The sequence below is a fragment of the Budorcas taxicolor genome, chromosome 15 (genome assembly GCF_023091745.1).
Source record: "Budorcas taxicolor isolate Tak-1 chromosome 15, Takin1.1, whole genome shotgun sequence".
Lineage (NCBI taxonomy): Eukaryota > Metazoa > Chordata > Mammalia > Artiodactyla > Bovidae > Budorcas > Budorcas taxicolor.
The window spans coordinates 35,266,092-35,293,970 of record NC_068924.1 but is presented as its reverse complement, the minus strand read 5'-3'; the positions used below and the strand labels follow the sequence as shown (position 1 = coordinate 35,293,970).

Here is a 27,879-nt window from a genome sequence, read left to right as displayed (position 1 = left end):
CTGAGGCCTAAAGAGATCAAAGTAACAGGTTCAAGGTAAAGTTAGAAAGTGGGAGAGTATGCTCTCAGCTACAGTGTCACAAGCTTGCTTTACCCTAAACTAATTCTCCAGCATTGTACAAGTAAGAGAAATAAAATCAGAGTCAGCAAAGAATTTCAACTCTTCAGAATGCTTGACAAAGGAAGCTAAGGACAAGTTTGAAAACATAAACTTAAAGGTGGAGAAAGGGGCAGGAGAATAAAAATTGAAGGGAGGAGAATTTTTTTAAACATTTGGAAGAAGAGGATGTTCAAAGTATTTTCCATCTTATCTTGCCCTGAAAGTGAAAGTCGCTCAGTCGTGTCCAACTCTTTGTGACCCCATGGACTATCCAGTCCATGGAATTCTCAAGGCTAGAATACTGGAGTAGGTAGCCGTTCCCTTCTCCAGGGGATCTTCTCAACCCAGGGATCGAGCCCAGGTCTCCCGCACTACAGGCGGATTCTTTACCACCTGAGCCACAAGGGAGGCCCAAGAATAATGGAATACATAGCCTATCCCATCTCCAGCAGATCTTCCCAATCCAGGAATCAAACCAGTGTCTCCTGCACTGCAGGCGGATTCTTTATCAGCTGAGTTCTTTAAGCCAAAAGCCAATCACCAGCGACCTTCAAAGACCGTGCTTATGAAACACGGTGCTCTCCCTTATGGCAACCCACTCCAGTGTTCTTGCCTGGAGAATCCCAGGGACGGGGGAGCCTGGTGGGCTGCCGTCTATGGGGTCGCATAGAGTCGGACACGACCGAAGCGACTTAGCAGCAGCAGCAGCAGCTCTCCCTTATCAGAAACAGAACCTTAAAAGCAAAAGAATGCAAAAATTAATGAGTTATCAAGTGGAAATGAACCATCTTGCTAGTCCAATGGAAAGAGAATGTGACAATTTCTCTATGGGAATGTGAAGCTGATACACATACAGACAGTCCTCAACTTGCACTACACCATGTTAACTGAAATGAGTGCATATTAGAGCCAGGTCCTCACTTTGCAAGGTTCTGCAGTAACTGAGTTCAAACCAAGACATCCGAACTATGTAAAGCTGAGGTCAGAACTATGCAAAGGGAGGATGTGATTCTGATACAGAAGTATTCCAGTTCACATCGAACCTACAAAGCAAGGATTGCCTTAATAACTGAACCTACTCAAATTCGATGTCACATAATATGTTCAGCTTCTGATTATCCTGATTATCCAAGCTCCCAGTTATCTAGCATGTAGATTATCTGAGGGAAATCTCATGATTTGCTTGTCTGTTAGAAGCAGCTGCATTATAAAACAAAATACCATAGGACTTCAAACCAGGACATCTGGATTTAGATTATGGTTCTGCCACTTAATGGCTATGTGACCTTGGGCAAGTCATTTTCCCTCCCCAGACCTTAATTTCAGTTCAGTTCAGTCCACTCAGTAGTGTCCGACTCTTTGCAACCCCACAAACTGCAGCACTCCATTTCTCCCTGTTCATCACCAACTCCCAGAGTCCACCCAAACCCATGTCCATTGAGTTGGTGATGCCATCCAACAATCTCATCCTCTGTTGTCCCCTTCTCCTCCTGCCCTCAATCTTTCCCAGCATCAGGGTCTCTTCCAATGAGTCAGCTCTTCACATGAGGTGGCCAAAGTATTGGAGTTTCAGCTTCAACATCAGTCCTTCCAATGAATACCCAGGACTGATATCCTTTAGGATGGACTGGTTGGATCTCCTTGCAGTCCAAGGGACTCTCAAGAGTCTTCTCCAACACCACAGTTCGAAAGCATCAATTCTTTGGCACTCAGCTTTCTTTATAGTCCAACTCTCACATCCATACAAGACCTTAATTTATTTGTCTATAAAATGAGGATAATGGCACATACCTCCCAGAATTGTTTTGTGAATAAAATAGCAATCACTGATATTTATTGAGAGCTTACAATGTATCAGGCACTCTTACAAATGTATTTTGTCTATTCAAACCTCTCAAAAACTATGATACTCAGGTTATTATCTCCATCTTATGAAAGCACCCAGAAATATATGGGTATTGCCCAATACCCATGCATCTACTTCATTATTAAATATTGCCTCCACCCATGACAAAGAATAGGTATTGAAAAGAAAATCTGAAATCTGTTCATGTATTAGATGCTTCAAAACACAGTTAAAGGAAGAGAATTAAATTTTTCCTGAAAGCAGGTGGAGTTCTTACTCCTAGAGATTCCTTTATCCTCCTCCTCTTGAGTGCTAGCTGCACTCTAAGATTCTGGAAGAAGTTCACTAGCAAACTTCAAAGATAGCCAACTCTGTTGGTGACAGAAACCATACTCAAAAATCCTGGCACTGTCCACCGCTGCCAGCCTGGCCAAACACATGCAAAGAATTGATGGCTGTATCGCAATGTCCTGCCTATCTTATCCAGCCCAACCTCCTTCACAAACACAACCTTTCAGATGCTAATACTTCCTTCTTACAGTTCTTATTGGGCTTCCCTGTTCATTCAGCTGGTAAAGAATCTGCTTGCAATGCAGGAGACCCGAGTTCGATCCCTGGGTTGGGAAAATCCCCTGGAGAAGGGAAGTCTACCCACTCCAGTATTCTGGAAAGCGAGAGCACTGTCCAGCATCACACTGTGGAAATACACTCTATCAAAGTTGGAAGAGTAAAGAGAAGATAGAAATATTTTACAGTTTTTGCTCATTAATCAAACCAGCATAAATTCATTTCTTAGATTCTTGGCCATTTGTCAGTTTAGAAGACAGACTGGACATGTTGTTTTGAGGCTGATACACAGAACAAGGAACTTCAGTGAAAATCTATAGAGAGGCAGCACAGAGCCCTGTCCCAGAAGGGTAGAAACAGGATGTCAGAACCGAAACTTCTTTATAGACCATGAAACTTCCTATTCCAACAGTAAAGAAACTAATTCCTAGAAAGAAGTGATTTAGCCAAAGTCACCAAAAGTTTATTGGAAGAGCTGAAACTCGCAAACTGGTTCCTTGATACTATACCAAGCTGTCCAACAAGCATATCAAGTTAGAGAAAAGAGGGAAAGGGAAAGAGAAAGCTGAAGGCAACATTTAATCCCTCATTGCTGCCTTATTCACTTTTCCCAACTTTTGCTCTGATTGTATCTAAATCCAAGGAAAGCTGAAAGGAGAAGCAACAGAGAACCCCAGGCATTCAGGGAAGTAGATGGTGCACTTGGTCCCCTCCCCTGCAACATGATATACACACTTAATTATGGAGCCTCGCTGACGCATTCATGCCAACAAATGACTCAAATTGTCTTGCTTCGGAATAAAAGGTGGCTTAAGCGCTTCTCTCGTATCAGAGCCCTAAAAAAATGAACCCCCATACTGAGAAATATGTAGCCCCCCTCCCTGTCTCTGGTTTTCAGTGACTGGCTACATTCCTCAGAGGGATCCTGTCCCAGGAGGGTGTTCCCTGGAAACTATATTTTTCCTCCTTGACTCATCACACACTCATCCTTCTTTCTCATTTGCTTTTTATTTCAGTGGTCTCCAAAGTAAGATTATACATCCCCGGAGTACACTGTAGAAATATACAGGTGTTTATTTATTCATTTAAGAAGTGAGAAAAACTAATCTTTGCCTAAATTTAAATACAGATTGTCAAACATTAATATGTCATATCCTGTACCAAAGGAAAAAGAGGAGTCTGATTATTGATGATATTATTCAGCTTTTAACTAAATTAACCCTAAACAAATGTTCAAGTGGCTTTAAAAGACCCTTTCAAAGAAACCACAGTTTGAGGTTAATACCATGACCAAGCTAACACTTGTAACATAGTAGTAGCCTTTTAGTGGCCATATCACAGGATGAAACAATGATGATCCAAGAAGATCTGATAAGAAACATGCCAAGATTTTTTAACTCATCAAAAAGATAATTTAAGTATAGATTTACACCTAGTATCATCAACAGTGGACCTTACCCTATTGTACTTTGAGACATTAAATAGTAATATGAAGCCATTAAAATCAGTAAGACATTTAAAAACAAAGCATACAGACAGAAATTTTTGTACTTACTATAATTTTTCCAATAATGTTTAAAATCATACAATACTCAATCCAATATTTTATAAAATTTCACCAAACTTAATGTTAAATGCTTAGAAACCTCTTCTGAAATTCCTTAGTTACAAAAGACAAAAAGTCACACCCTATTAGAAAAGTTCTTGTTCTTCCTACTGCTATAAAAATAGCTAAAAAATAATATACAGAAAACAGTACGGCAACATTTATCAATAAGAACATTTCTGGGCTAAAAAATCAGATCTGCCACAGTGTACATCTCTGGGTAACCATTTTAATTAGAATGCAATCTGAATGATGTCTTCATGGGTTGGACAGTGAGTAGTACCAAAAACAAGGTTGAAAGTTGTATAGAAAACATGGCTGTCACTCTCAAAAAGAAACTAATGTCATGTAGAATGCTTGGTTTTCAGATAACAAATGTATATATTTTTGAACATGCCTCTGTTCATGATCTTCAACAGGCAAAGTGCTATGTTTGAATGAGTGGCCAAAATATGTACCAAAAAAGATATAGCTTGAACACTTTTGCTCTTTTAAATAAAGGTAATTTTTAGGGGAAAGTGACTGAGTGTAACTACTGGTGAAGAGACTGCCCTGATAGGATGAAAGGGAAAAAATTAGGGATAAGATTACAGATATAACACAATGAAGTAACTGTATTATTCACAGGCAAGCAATTTAGGCAAAATGTTAAAACCAAGTACTACATGGTGACGCAATTACTTTTTAAAAATAGACCTACAAAACACAGTAAAATCTTTACATGCTTTGAAAGGAGATGAGGAGTGACCAGGAGAATTGTTGGCACTACCCACAGTTTCTGCTGCTTATCTCATGACAAAGTTTCCAAACTTAAGCATAAGGAACCAAAAAACTAGTGTACCAATGTGCTAACCTTTCAGTGATGACAAGTAGCTGTGAGTGTGTTAGCAAATAGCTAGTCTAGACTAGATAGATAGATGGACAGACAGATACATACACCCATACACTGTTGCTATTTAGTCATTAAGTCTTGTCAGACTCTGCTATCCCATGGTCTGTATCCCATCAGGCTTTTCTATCCAGGGGATTTCCCAGGCAAGAATACTGGAATGGATTGTTATTTCTTTCTCCAAGGGATCTTCCCGACCCAGGGATTGAACCCACATCCCTGGTATTAGCAGGCGGGTTCATCACTGCTGAGCCACCAGAGAAGCCCGCATACGTACATAACATCATACAAACTTAACTCTCTTTAAGGCAAAGGTGGTATTTCATCAAATGACAAAGTAAATGATTTTAAAAACAGATATATTAAAAATGTATTTTAAAAACATATGTTTGGAAATGATTCCATCATAGTGTGATTTTGTTACCAAAAGTATTTTGCCTATCACCTACAAAAACTCTCATCTGTTTTCAATTTTAAAATTGGCAACAGCATATTCTAACCTGTTTAATGATGTTACAAAGAGTTCCAAATGTGTTTTTTAACCCATTTATTAGAAATATGGTAAAAAACAAATGAATGTCATGAGAGAAAAGAGAGATTTTACTAGCCAACAATTTAACAAACTTTCTGCATACTTTGTGTAAAGGATTAATAACTTAGTATCACATTAAGTGCAAACAATAATGTACTCCTTCAATTTGGATATATTTTCTTTCTGAGCTATCAGTTTTAGCTGTGGCAGCATTAAAACCATGTAGCAAAGAAACCTGAACTTAGAACCAAACTATTCAATCACTTTATCACCAAGCATTAAACTAAAACTTTAAAAAATAACAAATCATATTATATTATATTATATTATAGAACTGGGAGGACCACAGTTTTAAGATATTATTTATTCTATCAATACATCTTTCATTTTAATATCTATTATAAATGTTTTACAGCATACACTAGCACAATAGTACATATATATAAGTTTAAACAAATATGGACATGTATTAGGGCACATGCTCATAAACACTTCACTGGTGATATGCTCTATCCAAAAAGTTTGGAGATCACTACTCAGATCAGAAGTTCTTCCAAATAAGCTGTAAAATTTTTATCTTGTCAAGAGGAATTCAACCAGCCTTACTTTTACCAACAGTACTGCCCAGTTGCCCTAAGGCTATCCCAGCCACTTAAGATTTGTATTTCCTTCTCTCCTTATACATCTTGAATTATGATTTTTTCACCTCAACTACTGAAACTGCTACATTCACCCCTAAACAAGCAGTTCAGTTCAGTCGCTCAGTCATGTCCGACTCTTCACGACCCCATGAATCGCAGCACACCAGGCCTCCACCAGCTATGCTATGTGATGACATTCAAACAAACATTTTATCAATAATCAAAGTTATTTACTTTTAAGATGCAGTAGCAATATTCTTAAATAGAAGCTTCCTTTGAAACAATTTAGGATGACCAAATAATTTAATGCCCCTCCTACTAAATATAATAAAATTATATTTCTGTTTTTAAATTACCTCAGATACAAATTTGTGAAATAAGCAAAAGTAAAAACTATATAATCATAGCCTCATAAAAGTTAAAGGACATTGATACAAATATCCTATTTTACTGAGATTTTAATAGAAGCCAGTGTAGGCATAGATCAAAAAGGAAAATGAAAAATCCAAAGACGTGAAAGTGGTGCTAACAAAATTTAAAAGAAAAAAAATCAGCATACAATATGAAGGGGTATATATTTTCACATATAATTTACTTGCACAGCTCCTGACAACATTAATGAGTTTTCTGCGTGGACATAATTGAAGAAATTAGACACAAAACTTCACAACTAAGACATGACTAATTATGATGAGTGCTTTGGAAAAGGTCCCAAAGTGTCATAATTAAAAGCGGAGGTATTTTTCATTCTTTCCCTGCAATGCCATACATAAGAATTAAGAGTTGCCAAGTTCACTAGTCCCACCCAATGTAGGTTGCTATATACATTTTCTTTGGAGAAAATAAGCCTGTTACATACAATTTACTATGTAATTTAATACACATAAGCATTTGGGGTATATAACCCTACCTTAGCATACCTGTAAATCACACAAATCTATACAAAGAGTACAAATGGAGGTATTCTCTGAACTATTGTCTGTAAAAGTTTAAAGGGTCTAACCTCAAAAAAGCCGAAAATTTCTTCTAATAATGTCTTAGAGTTTATATTAAAATAAAAATTAAATATAGGATGCAATTTTAGTTGGTTCCAAGATTAAAATTCTTTTTTAAACCTCAATATATCTATTTTCAGTATGTATCTTTATAGTGGGAGAGGACTATACTTGAGAAATTTTAAAATAAACTATATCCAATCTCCTGAAATAAACCATAATAGAAAACAATATTTTAAAACAGAATGTATATATTTGTACAACTGAGTCACTTTGCTGTACAACAGAAATTGGCACATTATAAATCAACTATACTTCAATAGAAACAAAAAAGGAACCAAACTCAAAGCCACTGCTAGCATCATTTTATATTTTACTTGTAAATTCAAAATTCAGAAGTTGATTAAATGGAAACAAATGTAAAAAAAAAAAAGAATTTTTAAAATAGGCCAATTTTCCTCCAGTGTGTATTTGGACCTTCATATTCAAGAATAAAAAATGTGCCTGAGACTCAATTAACTAGTGTGCTACATTCCAAGTTTGTTAAACTTTGTTCAGTTGCTGTATTATTTCAGTTTTTATTTTCTTTATTGCTTGAGTTTTTGTTTCCTATTAAAGAACTCAACTGAAAGTCCTAAAGGAAAATGTTCTTTTAAGCATCATAACTAATTTAATATGACTAAATTGTTTTATAGAATTTTCACATTGTTTTTCCTCTTCTTTACTCAGCTTCAGAGCTTTTCTTTTCAATGAAGAGATTTCATCATATTTTTCATGCTGTTATCAATACTTCAAGTCTATAGCACACCGAAGCAATAGGAAGGAAAACAACAGGTTAAGGCCATTGAAAAGAGGGCCATAACTTCTCCAGCCTATGTAACCATAAGGCTGAGAAAGTGATTATGTTACAAGGTCATATAAACTGCAAAATCTCAATAGGTGTATCTAATTTAGAGAAACAAGCTACTAAACTCCAGAAAACTTCCAAACCAAAAACAGCAAAGGCTTGTAGCTCAGAGTAAAGGCATTCAGAAAATTATTAGAAAACATGCGACCCCAGATTACAAAACTATAAAGGGTACATTTAGCATCCCTATTTGAAAGTTATCAAGAGTAGAGAGTGGTTACTCTGCTGCTACTATTTCTGGTGCTGATACTGGTTCACCATCATCACTGTATAATAATAATTTGTATTTTTTCCCAAAATTTTGAATCACTCTGAGGATTCATTTATTTTTACATTATCCCTCAATAAAAAAAAAAATTCTGGAATATGCCAACTTGATAGTTAGAAAACTCAGAAATAACCAGATCTAAAAATTTCCAGATAGTTCCCTTTCTCTAAGATAATGACCAATTAGAAGAAAAAAAAATCTTACAGTGTAAGATACAAGATTTTGTTAAGTTATGGTCCAGATCATCAGCTCAAATATTAATAAGCCATTTATTTTAATTTTAATACTTAGTCAACATATTCAAAGGAATCAATAATTTGAAAAACTTCTCTGTACCTTAAAATATACTCACAAAACTGACCACAAAACTAAGCTAAGAAAGAGAAGTTAAGAGGTTAAATCACCAGAGGTTAAGATGCTGGCTTACGGCCACTTCACATTTATGATAGACAAGGCCTTTCTAAAATCACAAAGACACAAACATGAAACATTTTGGTATCAAATGCCTTACAAAATAGTCAATAATACCATCAAATGTTTCCTTCATGTCCAATGCTCTTCAGGATGCTACTTCAAATAGTTTATTCCTAATTAACCTTTATGACACAGCTCAAAGGCCAACTCCTACTAGAAGCTTTCCTTGACATAGGTACTTCTGCTCTTATACATATCTCCATTATAGCAACTAGTACACTGCATAGAATTATATATACTCATAACTCTTCACTAGGATCAATGGTGCATTTTCATCTTTGAAATCATGTAATCAAGTGGTTCTCATCTTTTCACCATCAAGTATCCTTTTATTAATCCTCCTTCATAAAACCCATATTTTGACTTAGCCACTGAAAGCCTCAAGAAGGTTAAAAGACCGAAAATACACAGAGGGTGACTGAAACAGTGTCATCTTTCAAATTTGCCATATTTATTCTATTATAATTAAATTATTCCCTAATTTTTTAAAGACATATAGAATGTCTAATATATATGACATTATAATGTCTAGACATATATAATGTCTAACATATATAATCTCTATAAAGACATATATAAACTGACATTTAATGCTTCTGATCAACATGGTATTGTTCAGCTACATTCAGTATATGGAAATGCAGTACTGGTTTGGCTCTGGAAGTAAGTATGAAGATAAAATAAATGAGCAATGACATTATATAAAAGAGATTGGGGGGAGAAAGAAGGTCAAAATTGCCAACCCTAATTTATGACACACAGCTTTGTTTATAGTGAATAATATCCTGAAGCAAAGCTCAATTGAAACATTTATTCCTATCAAGTAGGAAGTTAGACAGTATGATTGGTAAGGTTATCTACCCTGTATACCTTTTACTGAATGAGGCAATGAATATGAAAGCACTTTGAAAACTGAGTTCTATAAAACATAGGAGAATTGAGGGCCCTTTTCATGCCATGGTTCTACTGCTGATTACTTATAACTATTGTCGATTTATCCTAACAGTTGTCTAGAACTGTTCTAGGCACTTCTATATACATTATCTAACAACTTAATCTTCCCAACAACCATATCTGATAACTTCTATCACAATCCCCATTTTAAATATCAGGGGGACTTCCCTGGTGGTCTAGTGATTAAGAATATGCTTTCCATTGCCAGGGATACAGGTTCCATCCTTGGCTGGGGAACAAAGATCGCACATGCCTTGGGGCAACTAAACCTGTATGTGAAACTAGAGAGCCTGAGTTCCCCAACAAAAGATCCCACGTGCTGCAACTAAGACCCAACACAGCCAAGCGGGGGGGTGGGGGTAGAAAAAAATTATTTAATTAGGAAATGGGGACCAACAGAGGTTGCATATCTTTTCTAAGGTCACACAACTAGTTAAGGAAATAAGACTTCAAAGAAAAGATTCAAGAAATAAAATTTCAGGTTTAATTTTGATATTTTCATATGTAGGTCTGGCATTCAAATGAAGAATGTGTTCCCATTTTTCTTAAAATCAAAGCAAAAGAAAGTTGATTAAGATGTATATTTTTGACATATAGAACTTCCAAATGTTAAGCACTGAAACACATAACCAAAGAAGATTATAAAATCTCCTTCTTTGTTGGCTTTGCCAAAAAATAAGAAGAAGAAGAGTTTCTTAACTGATCAGAATGGAGAAATACACCCTTGGAGTAGGGAGAATGATTACCTTTCAAAATCTCTTCTAGCCCTTAGAATTGGAATATTCTCAAATTTGAGAGCCGGACATCCAAATTCTATATTTAGTCACTACTCTACCCAAAATCTGTAAGACTACTAATGAATAATTCTCTCTAGGAAAGAAAGAAAGGAGCATGTATTACTGTGAATATTTCATATGAAAGGAAAAGCAATCGATAATATGAGAAGATTACACAAAAAGTACACATAAAGCTGAAATTGGAAGCCAGATCTGTATAATTCTAAGTACAATACCACTTCAACAGTAATCGATAACATGTATTAGCTATTGAGCTTAGTGCTTTACATTTATTTACCTCATTTAATCCTCACAATAACCTTATGATGTAGGTATTATTATCACTCTCATTCTAGAGATGAAGAAACATAAGGTGAGAGATTATACCATGCATACACTGAGGGTAGATGGGGTAGCTGAGTTCTCTTATACAGAAAGTTCAATGACCATGGGTCTAGCTGGAGACTATTCCTGAGAAAATAATAACATCCCTGCCCTTTCTTTCCCAATAAAGAAAAACAAACTATTCTCTCCCTATTTAGGAGCATTCTTCTCCACTTCTACCAATGACCTGCTTAGCACCATGACAAATGTGCCTAAATTTCTCACCTATCAAATATCAAAAATCTTCAATAGAAGAGAAAGTTCTTAAAAAGTAAAAACTTGTGACTTCAAAAATGCCCTTCAGGTTTCCCTGGTGGTCTAGTGGTTAAGAATCTGCCTTGTAATGCAGGGGACACTGGTTCAATCCCTGGTCCAGGAAAATCCCACATGCTGCAAGGTAGCTAAGCCAGTGCACCACAGCTACTGAGCCTGTACTCTAGAGTCCTCAAGCCACAACTACTGAACCCATGCGCCACAACTACTAAAGTCCATGTCCCTATAGCCTGTGCCCCACAACAAGAGAAGTCACCACAACCAGAAACCCACACACTGCACCTAGGGAGTAGCACTCCCACCACAACTAGAAAACAAGCCTGTGCACAGCAACAAAGACCTGGCACAGCCGAAAAGAAATGCTTTTTGTTTAAGTTGCAGAGCAGAAAATAATATATTTTTTAAATGCCCTTCAGGATATGCAGAACTTAATAAGTACTCAATCAAATTGCCCAATGATCTGTTTGTAAAGTATAAAAGGAACTATTTGCAACCATGCCTCAGAATGAGTCCCATTTGAAATCTATGTTTGTCATTAAAAAATAATCTGTGTCGGGGAGTTTAGAGGAGAGCGGATATATGCATATGCATGGGTGAGTCCCTTTGCTGTTCACCTGAAACTCTCAAAACATTGTTAACTGGTTATATACCCCAATACAAAATAGAAAGTTTTAAAAAATAATCTGTGTATATGTTAATCCCAATCTCCCAATTTATACACTACTAATATATAATATAGATAACAAATAAGAACCTACTGTATAGCCCAAGGAACCCTATTCAGTACTCTGTAATGACTACATGGGAATAGAGTCTAAAAAAGAGTGGATATATGTATATGTATAATGGATTTACTTTGCTGCACAATAGAAACTAACACAACCTTGTAAATAACTATACTTCAATAAAAACTAATTTTTAAAAATTTGTTGCATTTTTGCTTTTCCACATGTTGTGCTTGCATAGTCATGGAAAGTAAAGCATCTTTAACTTTCTTTGTCAAATTTTAAAGAACTACTTTTCAAAGAAGCAAAGAAATTGTGCTCAGTGAAGTCAAAAATCACAAATAGCACTAACGTCCATTTTTGCCTTTGAATGGATATATTAAAGATAGACAATTCAATTTGTCTCTTTGAGTAGAAACAACAAATTATTGAACAAAGAAAGGATAATAGATCTTTTAAAGATTTATCTTGTGAGATTTTCAGAGAAGAAAGAGATCAAGGGAGAACCTGAAATGAGAGAATACAGAATGTTTGCAGACACTAATATGCATATCATATAAAGAATTTTAAATTTACCTTATGTTTATTATGCTTACTTATACATGTCATCATTGAAAAGCATCAAATAAATATATTTAAGTAATTTTAATCCAAAATAGTTTAAACATAAAAACTCTTAAAGGATTTCACAATATCATATTAGGCTTCTTCAATACATAGTGCTTCAATTCAGAAAAAATTTTTAATAGCTTTATAGACTAGAAGAGCTTAGTAAGTAAAATATACTAGTGAATTCCTTACCACATGCATAGGAAGAGAGCAAATACAGAAATAGAAAATCTAGAAAATTACAGAGCAGACAATTCAAGTTAATTATCAAAGATGCAAATTTTCTAAAATATACACAACATTGGACTACCAATTGTTAGACTTTTTTTTCCACTATCTTATCTACAGGTTACAATGCTAACCTAGTTCTTTATAAATTAATTCAAATGTCTCCCTACAAATGCAGAGATAACTCTTTACATAAAGAAAGATTTCTATAGTTTCAAATAATTGTTTTTCACTTGAAGTAGTATGAAAGAGAATGCCACTAAGCATTTGCATGCCTTTAAAAGGTAAAGAAGAACACTGCAGAATTCTTTTACTATTCTGAAAAGGATTTTTCCAATATTATGTACTGTACAATATAGCGGGGATTACTAAACATATTGGCATTATAAAATAGAAATAACTGGGCAGTTGATTTTATGTAGTTTACTAGTTTACAATAGATAACAGCATCTACAATTAACCTCAGGAAATAATTCACATCTTTACTAAAGATTAAAGTTTTTTTGAGTGAATAGTAAAACATGAGTGATATATAAGGGGTCTTAGAGGAGCAAGAAGAGATTCTGAATATAAACAAGCCATCATTCTGGTAAAAGGAAATACAAACAACTAGAATAAAAATAGTTGATGCACAAAAGCCATAATGAGGGGGTAGCTCAAAAAATAACTTCTACTCTGAATGGTTTGGATGAAATACAAATTATCCACAGAAAAGTGTGGACTGGCATAAATGTTTGTACAAAATTATAAGTGTATTTCAAGAAGTATGCAAGAGGCAACCGCCTGCATGATGCACAAGGTCCCGGCAATGCTCTGCTTAAGTGCTAGTGCACAGAGTCCAAACCACTGCATTTTAATTACCATGCAGCCTCAGATATATTGCCTTTGATATGGAAATGTTCTTGTTCTCTCATCTTCACATATAGTCTCATGCACAGAAATCTTTATCTGATTCATAAAAAATAAACTAGAATCCAATCTCCACACCTGACCTCAGTGCTTAGAAGTTTTTTACTAAGCATGGTGTCACTATAAAAAGAATGGCTAATATTAGTGTAAAGTTGGATATTTTGAGCAACGATATGAAGGATTTGCAGTTAAGAACTGAATCGATACTGTTTCTCTGAGGTTTTAGGGTTTTGAGGTCCCTTTTTTGAGACTACCACAGATTTGAGGAAAAACAGACCAGCAGCCTTTTCCAGAGGAGAGAATACATAGCAGACTCACTTGATATTTCATCTTACAACCTCCACCTACACTCTCAATTGATATCTTTATCCAAATTATGACGATGGATATTTAAATCTAAAAAGCTCTATTAAGAACCGTAAAACAAATTTAAAATTATTTCCAGTTTGACTAAAAGTATAAACAAAACGATTAGCTGAAAAACTTTTACCCTCTTCCACAGAACAAGAAAAATGAAAACACACTTCGTATAAATGTATAGTGAGTATATAATGAGAGAATGATTAAAGTTTCTGATACGACTTATCAAAACAATTAAGTTTTCAGATCACAGTTGAAGAACCTCAAGCAAAAATGATATTCTATACATTTTAAATGTGCTAACAGTTAATAAAAACTGCTTTTCATAGACTATACTGGAGTACCAGTTTGTTTTTGTTTTTGTTTTACTTGAGTATGTTGATAGTCAGGGGACAGTCAGTAGAAAATGCGAGGACAGGATAAAGACACAAAATGTTCAATATATTATTTTCATTGTTAGGAAAAAAAATAATAGGGGAGAGTTATATTTCTTAAACAAGAAGCAATCCAAATGCAAAGAGAGTCCATTTTCTGCTCTAAAAAGCAAAACTATTTGTTCATTCTTTTAGCAAGTTTTTATAATAAAATCTGTTCTCATTACATCTCATATACCTTGATAATTCTGAAATAACCTAGATTAACTTTTTTAAAAAACAGTAATATGACCCATCTAACCTCATGACAGCAGATAATACACCCCATCTGCAAATCATCTTGCTGAATGTTATCTGTGTTTTATCATTTCTAGTACCTGTCTGTGCCTGATATGGTACTCTCAGGCACATTAGCTTGATGGAATGTTTCACTTGACTTCAAAAACACCAATTGATATATATGCACCCCTAAACTATATTTAAACAAATAGCTCTTAGAACAACCAAAATTTTAATTGTACTCTACTATACTTTTAGAGAATGCTGTTTGTAAATAGTGAAAAGGTATATATCAATTATCTCACTAACAAGAGAATTCTTTCAAACTTAGAGATTTATAACCTAACAACACAGAAAAGTATAGAAAATATTAAAAGTAAGGGTTAAAGCCAATGTACATTAAACTTTGTAAAAATAAAATTCATTTACTTTAAAATCTAGTATACTAATTGAAAGAGGATTTTTAAAATGTCACTAGTTTCTTCAATATAAGATAGATATGTATAACAATTTCATCAGTGACCAATAAACTAATAATTCCTAAAAGAAGTCAAATAGAAACAGCATAAAATCTCAATAATGCCACCAAAATTTATCATTTATATATTTAAAGCAATACATTGTTAAAGCCTTATAAGAGAAAGATTTGCTAGATAAGTTAACATTTTAAATATGTGCTTTTCCCTTACTAAGAAAAATATCTTTCTACTGCTAATGAAAAAATGTCCAGCAGACAATATGAATGTCATTTCTTCTAGATATTCAGTTACTGAATCCATTACAGAATCAACTTAAGATACAGATATTGATAGTGCTTTATTAATTATTTTACATCTACCTTTCTTTGTAGTATAATGTTGGGCACTGTGCTTACACAGTATACTATTAAAGGAGCTTGTATCATGCTCTGTAATAATAAACTTGCAATTTATTTTGCATTTTCAAGAATATATATATACCAAGAGAAAGTTCCTTCTTATTACTTCCAAAATAAAAATTAAGAACAACAATAAATACAATAAACAATATTTAGTTTTGCCACTATAAAAAGAATATGGTGGGAGAACCAAGGAAAAAGGAGGTGGCAATGATACAAGAAAAGCAACAGAAGATACTAGTTTGCCAGAGGAATTAATGACCTAGCACTTGTCTAGATCCTGGTCACTTACTGCCCTTGGTCATAAGCTAGATCTAATATGTGTAGTGCACATTTACTTGCTTTCAGAGTCTAAAGGATTTTTTGGGGGGCGGGGGGGGTTAGTGTTTGTTGTTCTTGTTTTAGAAAGGGACAATCTCTCTTGATTTATGAGGTTTTCAAAAATGCAGGAGAAAAAAATTTACATGCCATTTGGCCTACTGCCCATGCACTTACATATGTGTATTCAGGAAGATACACTCAAATATACATAGATAATATATTTATGGTCTGGTACAGTAAAAAAAAAATCAGTCATAACTTTTTCCCTGCTGTAATAAAATAAAGTATTTCATTGATTCAATCAAAAGTAAATGCAACTAAATAACCCACGTCCCCACCACCTAGAAGAAAAGTACACCCTTGCTGCCATAGACAAGCTAACTCTATCCCTGAATTTGTGGAAGGTTTAAGATGTTTGCTTGTTTGTTTTCAAGTAAACAGAATCTTCTAGTAGGTATCAGGAATATCTGAGTGGCTTAGAAACAAGGGGAGAAGGGAGAGTGATGAAAGTGTCTAATGCTGAGTGTTGAATTCCATGGTTATTGCACAGGGTGATAGGGGGAAGCTCATGTTCATGACTGCAGACATCTGGTCTCTCCCAGAGAGTGCAGACTAAAGATGACCTGAAGCTGGGGTCTAGAAAGCTAGGCAGGAAGCTCAAGCACCAGTCTGGGTACAAACAGAACAGGGCACTGCTCCTAAAAACCCCAGGCTGAACAAGAGTGAGACAGGGAGGGAGCAGATTATTTACAGGTTCGCGCACACAGTGAACACCAGCAGCCCCAAGTGGCTAGGCCTGGAGGGGGGAAAGAGAAACTGCAATCAGAGCGCACACAGCTATTTGCTGAGACCTCTGGGGCGGGTGCGGGAGGAAGCACAGAACAGGTGAACAATCCAACTAGAAACTGAAGCCCCTACCCAAGCCAGGAAACAACGCCAAGTCTGCGCTAGTCCCACCGGGATAGTACAGACTGAAGGGCACTTGCAGCCCTCCCCCATGGGCAGAGTGTGTAGAGTAGGTGTAGTGCCAGATTTACTCTGCATCCCTTTTCCTCGTTCAGCACTCACCCTGCCGCTTGTCGGGTTTGTCTATCTAACCAGCAGGCTGCCCTCAGCCGAAAACTAAAGAAACGAGAAGTAGAAAGAGAGAGAGAAAGACAAGACTACACTGTCACAGTCTTCCCTGATGCCAGGGCCTCCGAAGGCTGTCCTGGTTGGTTCGGCCCTCCCACGGGAATCCTGTAGCCTGGAACGGTGCTGAGTGGACCAGCTCCGCCAAGCCCGTGCCTATGGGCCTCCGGGACGAGGTGCTGAGTGCGCAGGCTAATTATACATGTGGCATTTGGGCAGCCGACTGTCCAGTGACACCTTACCTTATGAGGAAACGTCAACCTCAGCAACTGTTCAAAACAAAATGCCATCGCAGGATCAGCTTCGCCGGCTCTTGGCCGGTTCGGGATTGCTTTTCCCACAGATTTTCTCACTTAGCGCAAGAATGTGGCCTGCGGAGGCCAGTCGTGAGCTGGACGGACCGGGGGAGAGGGAGGGGGGACAGGAGGGGCGGTGCTTGCCAGGTGTCCATCCTGTCCCCCCTCGCCATGGATCAGCTCTCGGACCCGACCACTTGACCTTTTTATTCACCAAACTCACCTCCTAGAAATAGACTGGGCGGGGCTGTGTCTGTTCTCCTCGGGACCGGGGAGAAACCTAGGCATGTGACTATACAGGGCAGAAGGGAGGAGACCCTAGGGAGGCAGGGAGAGGGGGCACTCTCACATCCCGACTCCACTGGGTTGTTGGCTGGGCCACCCGGCCAGAGCCAAAAGCCCAGCCAGCCGCAAGAGTGCGCGCCGGGGTCAAGCGCCCCGGACACGGACGTCATCCCAGCGCCCCATTGAGTGTGACGGGAGGTCCGGAGCCCAGCCCAGTTTGCCGCAGCAACGGCTTTGGGCCATCTCGACTCCGAAGAGGTCACACACAGAGAAGCAGCAGGGGACAACCCATCTCGCTAACAGCCCATCCCCGCCAGCAAAGTCGAAGACTTATTTTTAGTCCCCAAATAAGGGGCAGCATTCAATATCTGGCAGTTCATACGAACGTTTTCAAACTTGGTCAGCCTGAGAGCTTTTTTAAAAAAATTAAAAAACAACAAAACAAAAACCTCAAAACACTCCAGCAACAACCACCTTTTATCTGTTCCCAAAACACCAGTTCGCTTTTTATCTTAAAGCTGCGCGGAACGCCCGGGAAATAGCCCAGGAAACGGAGCTAATCTGTCCTCCGCAGCCCCGCTCTGGGCGCCCGAGCAACCCCGGCAACCTTTGCACAAGCCTCTTCCCTTTTCTGCCCGGCCCTTTAAGGAGAAGAAAGCAGCTCCCTCTGGGAGCGGTCAGGCTCGGGCTGGGCCCCGGGCGGGTGGCAGCACCGCCCCCGGGCCTGGGCCGAGCCCCAGAGCGGCGGATCTCTGCGGATCTGCGGAGTGGGCAGCGGGCGGCGGGGCCCGGGCAGGGCGCCGAGAAGGACGGAGGGCGCTGGCGGAGCTCAGGGACGCGAGGAGGGGAAGAAACGCGCGGGCGACTGTGCTCCTGCAGCGAGGACTCCGAGGCCGAGTCGGCTCCGGGAAGGGCTGGGCGGCCCCGTCACACGCGCCCCCGCCGGCCCGGCACCACCGCCAGAGCGTCCGAGGGAAAAGAGGGCCACGGATTAGCGCTTGGGTTTCGGATTGTCTCGGAATTCGATTTGCTTATTCCTAAAAAGATCATTCAAAGTCACGTCCAAAAATGAAGGATGAGGGAAGAAGGGAGAGAGCGCAGGGAACTGGAAGCAACTAGCACGGGGTCCCGCGAAAGTTGCGGCGGAGCGGCGTTGGGATGATGGTGGGAGGAGGGAGCGAGCTGCTTTTCTAGCGACCCGGGTTTTCTTTGAGCTCCTCCCGGTAAACTTCACGCGGGCAGACAGCGCGGAGGAGATCCTAGACTCTCGCCCACCCTCGGCCATCGTCAACCCCACAAATAGCCAAAGTTTCCAAACCAAAATGGGGGTGGGGTGGGGGGTAGCGTTTAGGAAGCCCAGAAACCCGGCAGGTCCTCCCGACCTCCCGCACCCCGAGCCTGGGTAACACTGAAGCGCTCTGGGAAACTGCGACATCGCAGTCACACGGCGAATCACCCCAACACTTTTCAAGAAAACAAAATATTCGCTGGGAAACTTACTTTGCATTTAGTCTCTATTCTTTAGGGGGATGCAGTTTAGGTCGGCTCGTGAGGGAAGCTTGTTTTGTCCAGGTTGGATATTGTCTACTTATGGATCAGCCCTTGGGTGAGGGTTTATTTTAATTTATGGCTTATGCATTCTTTTAAGGTCGATTTACATGACCTCCGGCTACAACTAAGACAGCCGAGGAAGGCACTCCAGTCGTCAGTCGGCCAAACCCACAATTAAAACAGCCCTCCCCCTAGTCTTGGTGTGACTAGGACTCTCCCGGAGTAGGCTGGCTGCCTGCTTTTCTTTTTTTCTCTCTTCTTTCTTCGCTTCTATTCTTTCCTTCTTAATTTCTTTATGCCTTTTTTTTAATATCATAAAATAAGATGTGGTATCAGTTTGAAAGTTTCGATATAACTTTCTTCAAACCCAAGCCTACGGCGATAACGAGAGATACAGCGCTCACAAAGCCCTCAGGATGCTGCCCTCTTGTGGGCACAAAGGGCCTTTCCACCCAGCGGTCCCATCTGAACCCTCACACAGCACAAACGCATATGCTTACACACACACACACACACACACACACACACACACGGGGGGGGGGGGAGAACACTACACACGCAAGCACACGAGCTTCCTCCATCACACACTTGGCGCAAACTTCAATGAAATACCTACCTCAAACTTCATGAAGACTTAAAAATTCATTCTCTAAGCCACCTGATTCTTTTTCATAACATTCCCAGTTATATAGATTAGAGTATCTATACGGGGAGGCGGAGGAGGAATAAGGTGGGCCGAAAGGGCGAACAGATTTCCGGACGAATACTTAGGATGGCGATAACAGCTTTCTGTTGTCAAAGGTTGCGTTGTCTGTCTCTCTCTCCTGCCCTTTTTGCCTTAGTGTCCCACGCACAGTTATCTACAGCTACAACATGTGTTTTCTCCGAGTGGATTTTGGGGATAGGGGGGTGGCAAGAAAACCAGAAGCCCGCCACGCAGATCTGTCACCGCCTCCGGAACAAGGCACAACTCTCCGAGAGGGGGACGCATCCTAGGGATCCGCGCGTCCACCAGCGAGCGGCAAACGCTCGGGCCCCTTCCTCAGCCTTTACTCTTCCCCCACCCCCCCCACCCCCACTTCTGCGTCTGCCCCACTGAGCGCCCTCCTCCCGCTCCTCCTCCCCCCCTCCCCTCCCCAGCCAAGTACGGAAACCCGCCGGGGCTGGGCAGCCGTGGCTCCCGGCAACCCGCGCCCTTGCGGGGCTCCGCGCACTCAGTTCTTGTCCGACCCCAATCCCTCAGTCCCAGCTCAGTGAAACTAACCCTGAAGCTGCCCGGAAGGGCAAGAGCGGAAGGCGCTGGGGACCGGCGGCCGGGCCCGGGGTTCCTGCCCCTGCCCTCTCCTGCTCCCCAACAGGTAGCTCACAAATGGGCCGCGCGCTCTCGCTCTGCCTCCCTCGCTCTATCGCTCGCTCCGTCCCGGTTACCTGGGCGGGCTCCAGGATGGTACCGCACGGGAGGGCTCCTTGTGCGCTGCGCCGCGGGAGTAAATGGCATTAAAGAAAAAAGGGAAAGATACAAATAAAAAAAAAATTAAGGAAGGGGAGTCGTTGCTGGGTCAATTAGCTCAGCCTGGGGAGCAAGAGAGCAGAGCCCCCCAGCGCCGCGGCCGGCTAAGCCCGTTAACTCAAGTCTGCGGGGGTGTCCCGCCCGGAGCGGGGGAACGCTGACCCGCAGAAGTTTGCCGCCGGGGTGCCGGGAGGTGCGCGCAGAGCGGGGTGACTAGGGGCTTCCCCCTTGAAACAAGTGAAGGCGATGGTTAGTGCTGTCAATCTTGGCAATCAGTGTGAGCGGCCATGTCGTAAGTATTCAAAGCATTTCCCGTCGTGCAACATCAGAAAGTGAGTGGCCAGGGCATTGATCTGAGCGAGGGAGAGGAGGCAGGGCTCCCCTCCCAGACAACACAGGCAAGATGAGACAAGAGGCGAGGGAGGCAGCGAGCCAGGCAGGGAAGCTGGGAGGGAGGGGGAGGGCCGGGAGAAGAAGAAGGAGGGGAGAGCGGAGGCAAAGGAGAGAGAAGCCGGAGAGAGAGAGGGCAGAGACCGGCGAGAGCGGAGGTTGGAATTGGAGAAAGCGCCTGAGAAGAGAGAGAGAAGCGACTAGTAGGAGAGAATTGGAAGGCGACAAAGAAGAGGGAGAGTTGAGGTCAGAGGGGAATGGTGACAAGTATTAGGTGGAGAGAAAACGGCTGAGGAGTAAAGGACTCCAGCAGTGCTATTAGGGCTGGAGTTGTTGGAAGGAGGAGTCTAGATGAAGGCAAACTGAAGAGGAGGAAAGGTAGACAACTGGGGAGAAAGAAGGGAGCAAACTGGAGAAAAGGAGGAAAGAAGGTGGGAGAGGAAATGCAGGGATGGTGATCTGTGCTTTGAAAAAGTTATGTGAAGAGGATGAGGAATGGGCTAAATGTTAGGACGTACTGAGATATAGCACTGGACCACAGAAGTGAGTCATGGCAGAAACAGAAGAGAAAGAACAGGGGCTAAAGCAGACCAAGAAGAAGGAAAGGAAGGTGAAAATGAGAATAAATAATAAGGATGAAGAGAAGTAATCAAAAGAGAGTGAAGAAAGAGATGCAGGAAGCAGAGATCATGGAAACATACAGGTTAACAGTATTTCAGTAAATAGAGGAAAACGACCTTATTTTAAAAGATGGAGGAAGAGCAACTGAAAGAAAAAGGAATTGATACAGGAGATTCTTAACATATGTAGGGGGCCATATTCTGGAGGCCATGTGGAATATGGAGTTTATGGGTTAAAATTATTATGAATAACAAAACATGTACAAACTACCAAGGAAAAAATTGATTATACCTTTACAATGATAAACTAAATAGTCCCACATTTATTATAGGGTTAAGTTTGTGTTACACAGAATTGGGTGGGTGATATATGTATATTACCTCAACTTTGTAGAGGAAAAGATTTGGAGAAACAATTTCAAGATGGGTGGCTGGGAAGTTGTAAAAGATGAAGAGTTTCAGTCACCCGAGACAGCATTTTGCAAAAACATGTAAGTCAGATAGAGAAAATTATGTTTAACCACCCCCCCATAAAAAAATCTACACAAATTAAAGATTCTCTTTGATGTGGGTGTGTAGGGTAGATAAAAGATTTGAAGGGTATACGGTGGCCTAATGGAACAGAGACCTGGAATTTTATCTCAGTGCAAAAAAACCTGGGGGACTGGGAGGGGAGAGAATAATCATGATGTCAGGTAATAGAGATACAGAACAAAAGAAATGGATGAGAACACTAGCTTTGACAACAGTAGACACAGAGCTAACAAGCAGCCAGTGTGCACAAGGTGATGTTGGCCTGCCTTAAGCCAGGCCCAAAGAAATAGATCTGAGAAACTAAAGTTAGTGGAAAGTCCAAATTACATCAAGATTAAAAGCTAAGAGACGGGTTCTGACACGATCAGTGTAAACCTACAGAGATTTGTGGAAGTGAGGTCCTTGCTGTGTAGAAACTGATATGAGAGGGCCACTTTGAGGCATTACATAAGCAGGGAATTTGTGAAAGAAGATAAGGACAGGAGAGAGGAGCTGGGAATTAGAGCTAGAAAAATTAAAAAGTTAATGTAATCTAAAGTTGCCAACTTGAGGAAGACCTTCACAGATCAAGTGATAAAAGATACAGAGGAGAAAACCTCATCTTTGTTCCACTAACTGAAGAAAATGGAGAAAGTAAGTAAACGCAGAAGAGGTACCAAGCTGAGATGTCTGTTAGTCATATGTTGGCTTCTTAAAGTATACTCCATGTTTGGTTTCATATAAACTCCAGACAAGAGAAGGAAAAGGATAGAAATAAGGGTCAGGATGAGCACCTAGGGTTGGTGGGACAGAAGGAATAGCTCCACTAATAGGAATAGCTCATCTCCTATTCCAGCTGGGAAAGATGATGCTTGAGGACTGGAAGCTTGAAGACTGCAAGTTAAAATGACTTGATGACTGTTGGCTGAGAGGACAACAGTCCCCAACCAGAAATCTTGTGTCCCTTTCACCCACAGAGACCTTCATGCCTGGAAAAATCTGCCTGGAGAGGCCAGAGCCTAGAAGCCAGTGAAAAGAATGCCTGGCACCTTTCCTGCCAGCTCCTTCACACCTGGTCCCAAAACACCCAGAAGTGCTCCTTGACCTCAGAGGCCCAACGGGCAAACCCAGACTGGTGTTTCTATACTAGACAAGAGTCAAATCTCTTCTGGGTTTTGATTTTGTCTTTGTTTTAGTTTGTTTTTGTGAATGAGTGTGGCCTGGCCCAGCTGTCCTTCCAAAGCCTCTCTCTGGCCCTGGAACTCAACTACAGGAGCAAAAATTCTCTGGAAATCTTATAAAGGGCAAATTGAATGACCCCTCCTAAATGCCTGCAGAGTTAAAGCAAAGAGAAGAGGGGATAATTTTAAGTCCCAAAGCCTGAATTCTCAGGGTAGAGCCACCGATAGAGGTGAAACATCCCAGACTGAAACGCTGGGGCGCGACTTGGGTTTCTCAAAGTTGTGGTAAGTTTGGCTTTACAAGTACCAGCGTATGAGTTCTTCAAATCACCCAGCACTGGGAAATCTGGGGAATAAGACAGACTCCCCCGACCAGGTACAGGCTGTTGGCAGAAGGCCAAAAAAAAGGCGACATTATCAAGATCTCCGGTGTCCAAGGCCCTAATACTGGGCCGCGGTGGACCTTCCGAGGAGGAACGGCGAAATCCTCTTCAGATTTTATCTAATAAACTGATAACCAAAGTAGATTGATAAGGCGGTATCCCGAGCCAATCGCAACATTAATCCCTAAAGGAAAGAAACTAAAGTTTGGGGTCTTGATGCCGCACTTCAGGCTGTGCATGGGTTGACACGTGGCCCTCGGGGGCAGGAGTGAGCCCTAAGAGTTTCCTTTCAAGCCACAGGCGCTGCAGTACAGAGCAGGGGGCAAGGCAAAAGAGCGCTGCAGAGGGTTGAAGTGCTGGACTCTCCACCTGGTCTGCACTGGCCTGCGGGCTCCAGGAAGTTCCGAAAGGAGCCCAGGACACCCAGGCACCGTGGCCACATCCCGGCACATAGGGCTCACTTTCCCTGGGGGTCGGAGCCCCGCGCTGCGCAAGAAGCCCGGCACCGAGCACCGGGAACCAGGGAGGGAAGGCGGGGCTAGCGGTGGGAGCAGACTTACCTGCCCGCAGCTATCGCTGCCTCCGAGCTGTCCGGGTGTCCCTGCGCACGACAACCAGCAAAGACAACTCGGCTTTGCTAAGTTTGGCCTCGCACCTCCAGAGAAGAGGCGCGAACCGGCAAATGAAAGGCGCGCTCGGTTCCTGGAGAGAGGTCCCCCTGAACTTGGGAAGGGGAGCGCAATGAATTCTGCTCGAGAAGTTAATATTTAAAGCACCCACGCAAAAATCAAAACGACTGTTAAAGACTCGTATTCTCGCCTTGAAAGTCTCCTTACACCAGCCGGGAGGACAATTCAGATCTACATGACTTCATCCTAAGGTTCTAACTTCTTTGAGGAAGGGCTTTATAGGTACTGTATAAATAGTACAAATATAAATGTCTTCCAAAACACGGAGAATGAGAACTTTTACTGAAACGAAGAATAAGTGAAAGAGTATAAAAAGCCGAAAAGGAAGAAGTTGGAAACTTTAATTACAGCCCAGAGAAAACTTCTAGCAATTGATTTCCTTAAACAGGAATAACAAACACACCAACGACTCCAGCAGCCCATCGCACTTCATTTAAGTTTGGTGTAACCAAATAACCCGAACTCCCAAATAACAGTGCCCTTGGGACTCTGCCTCAGAGGTCGGAACTCGTGTTTCAACAACAAAAGCAAAAAAGCAAACTGTGAATAATGCTCTGCGTTCTTTAAGACGTCATTTTGCAAAAGGACCAGGCATTGTCCCTGGACTTTAAATGGATAGAGAATAACATTAAATTTCATTTGAATCTGTGCATCATCATATTGGGAAGACCACAAGCGGTAGCGACAGTAGCAGCAGCAGCACCGCCACAAAGGAGGTGGGGAAAAGTGGTAAAAATGCATGAACTTTTTTCAAAGAAAAATAAAGATAAATCAAAAATAAGTTTTACAGACATGTCTTTCCTGGCTTAGGAAAGTTAATTTTTAAATGTTCTCCTGCTGTCTAAGGTGCAAAGCCGAGTCTAGGGGACTGCGTGGCTGGAATCTGCATGCTGATAAGAGAAGGCTGATGTACTTACAGTGACAGAGGGCAGGCTGCGGGAGAAAGGCTGTTTGTGTTAGCCTGCGAGTTACCCAGGGCTGCAGTGAGAGCAGAAGGGAGGAGTGGGAGTGCCAGTCTGCGTACACCTTCACCGCGTCTCATTACATCTGCCAGCCTCTCTCTCCCTCTCTCTTTCATTTCCACATTCCCTTTGTTCCTGAAAAAAAAAAATCTACACGTCACATCAGAGTCCCCAGATGCAGTCTACACCAAAGAAAAAAAATGAATAATTCAATCAAACTGTGCATAGTCTCTAAGGCAATAAATCTATTGCACTTAAAGAAACGAAGGGTAATTACCACCATGGAATTAGAATAAGGCCAAAGACCCGAGATGTCCTTAAGTCTCTGGGTAAACGCCCCGGTCAAATAAAGTTTCATTTATTTAACCCTTTTGACATCTCAAATGGAAAGTCAGAGAAAGATTTTAACTTGTTTTAGAAGGATATTCACTTATCTTTAAACACATTTTTAGAAGGGGGAAAAAAGAAGGGGAGAAAGCACCTCGGGCGTACTATCCTGCTGAAAAGGCTCCCAAAGGCAGCAGCACAGAGCGGGCACAAACATGAACCAAGACAATGTGTCCGTGGAGCCTGTCCAGGGTCAGTTTCTCTGCCACTCCACCCTCCTCCTCTCCTCTCTAATTAGACGAGGATCGAGGATCGCTCTCCACTCTCACGAGCCACCACCGAAGCTCCACTGAGAGCAGCTGGAATCTGGGAACACTACCTGCAGCACCAGAACCTAAGAAAAATCGCGATTCCCTGCCACCAACATCTCATGCCATCCCCATGCACCCCTCCAAGCCCCGTAATCATCTACTTCTTCCATCTGCCTAAGAGAAACTGTAAAAGGGATTTTTCCCCCCCATGACTGAATGGAAGCTCTGTACTGTACCGACTTCTGGATTTGCCCTGGGTTGAGTTTAGGGAATGTCTGGAAAGAAAAAAAAGGGGGGAGGAAAAAAGGAGGGGTGCAGCTCAAGCCTTATCCAAGTTACTCATAAAGCTGTTTTAGACAGGAAAGAGCCTACGGGAGAAACAGCTGGGATGCACACTGACTTGGAAATCTCAGTTCTAGGAACCGTGTCTTTTCATCCCGGAGGTAAGATTATGTGACTCTCGCACGTTTATCCTTTTGCTGTCTGTGTGTTTCTCTTACCCACCGGCAGGGACCTCTCCCAATCGGGTCAGCCAGCATGCACCCTAAAGAAGGACACAGCACGACATAAGGCTTTCTTTTCCAGGTCTCTCCACTCATAAATTGTGGGCGTCATTGAAACGAGATTAGCAAATCTTTTACCGCTGGCGACAGCCACCAGACCCTCTGTCCCTCTGCTGTTGCACCCTGGTCGCGGCATCTCGGGCTGCACAATGGTCCGGAAGACCTAGCCTGCCGGGTCGCCTATCCTGAGAGTTCAGGTGATGCAGGGAGAATCTCGGCGTCCCAAACGGGTTCCGCCGAGTTTCCACTCAATACCACCTCCCGCCGCCTCTGTGCGTGCGGTGGCACGCACCCACAGACACACATAGACACATACACGTTTTGCCATTCTGGCCGAACTCTTCATCTAAACTCAAGTCTCTTTAACAGTCAATTCAGTCCGCTTGAGAGCAGCGGGAAAACTAGGATGATACGTGGATGAACCGCGAGGGTGCCAACCGGCTGGCTTGGCCGAGCTTTGTTTACGTGCCTAAGTCGCCACCTTGAGGTCGAGCGGAAGACTGCGCCCGGCTCCCGGCTGTTGAGACCAACCCGGCGGACACCGGCCCCTCAGTCTTGGCGAAAGCCGTGGACCGCTCGAAAGAGAAGCAAAGGGAGGGCACCTCTCAAGCGGACGGTCTGAGCAAAGCAAGACCTGTCCTCTGAGACCCGGGTTGAGAGGAGTAAGGGCTAAAACTGCAGGTTAGCTGAAACCAATAGCAGGGAACCGAACGAAGGAGCACTCTCCCAGCAAAGTGCAAAACCCGGGACCAGTCTGCAGATGCAAGGCAGGCGCTGCTGCCCTGAAACTTCAAGCACTAACTCCCAGGGCAGTAGCAGAGGGTTGGAAGCAGCTTCGGAGAGATGTAGCAGTAGCTCGGGTCCTGTCTGAGGACTAAGCTCCCTTTTGCGGCCACCTCGGCTCAGCTCGGACTTCGTACTCCCACGGGCTCCTCTCCGGCTTGTTCTCTACCCTCGGGGCCGGAAACAAAGGGATTCAACGACTCAGCTAGACCCGAGGTCACTTAGCAAGGGGATTCCAGGATAGAACTACATGAAGGAGAGGGATGTGTTCAGGCAACCTGACCGTCTGCAGCGACGACTGGATACTTAACGCTATAGTCGCCCATTTCTCAGGAAAACAGTCCTTCTGATTGTCTAACAACGGATTAGGTAAAATAATAGTGATTGTTAATTAATAGCGATTTCCAACTTTCCCACCCATACCTCTATTGAAACTCTTTTTCCGCAGACCGTTCTTCCTGTATTCACGTCTTGCATTATAAGGATACCAG

General features: G+C 41.5%; 1 protein-coding gene across 3 annotated transcripts in view; it reads right to left on the bottom strand.

The window, feature by feature from the left end:
* The window catches only part of SOX6 (SRY-box transcription factor 6), a 708,935-nt gene extending 688,283 nt beyond the window's left edge, over positions 1–20,652 (bottom strand). For all 3 annotated transcript variants that reach the window (XM_052652397.1, XM_052652398.1, XM_052652399.1), the window contains exon 1: positions 20,585–20,652. The gene's annotated coding sequence lies outside the window, so the exon portion shown is untranslated. The remainder of the gene's footprint in view (positions 1–20,584) is intronic.
* Between the last annotated feature and the right edge of the window lie 7,227 nt (positions 20,653–27,879).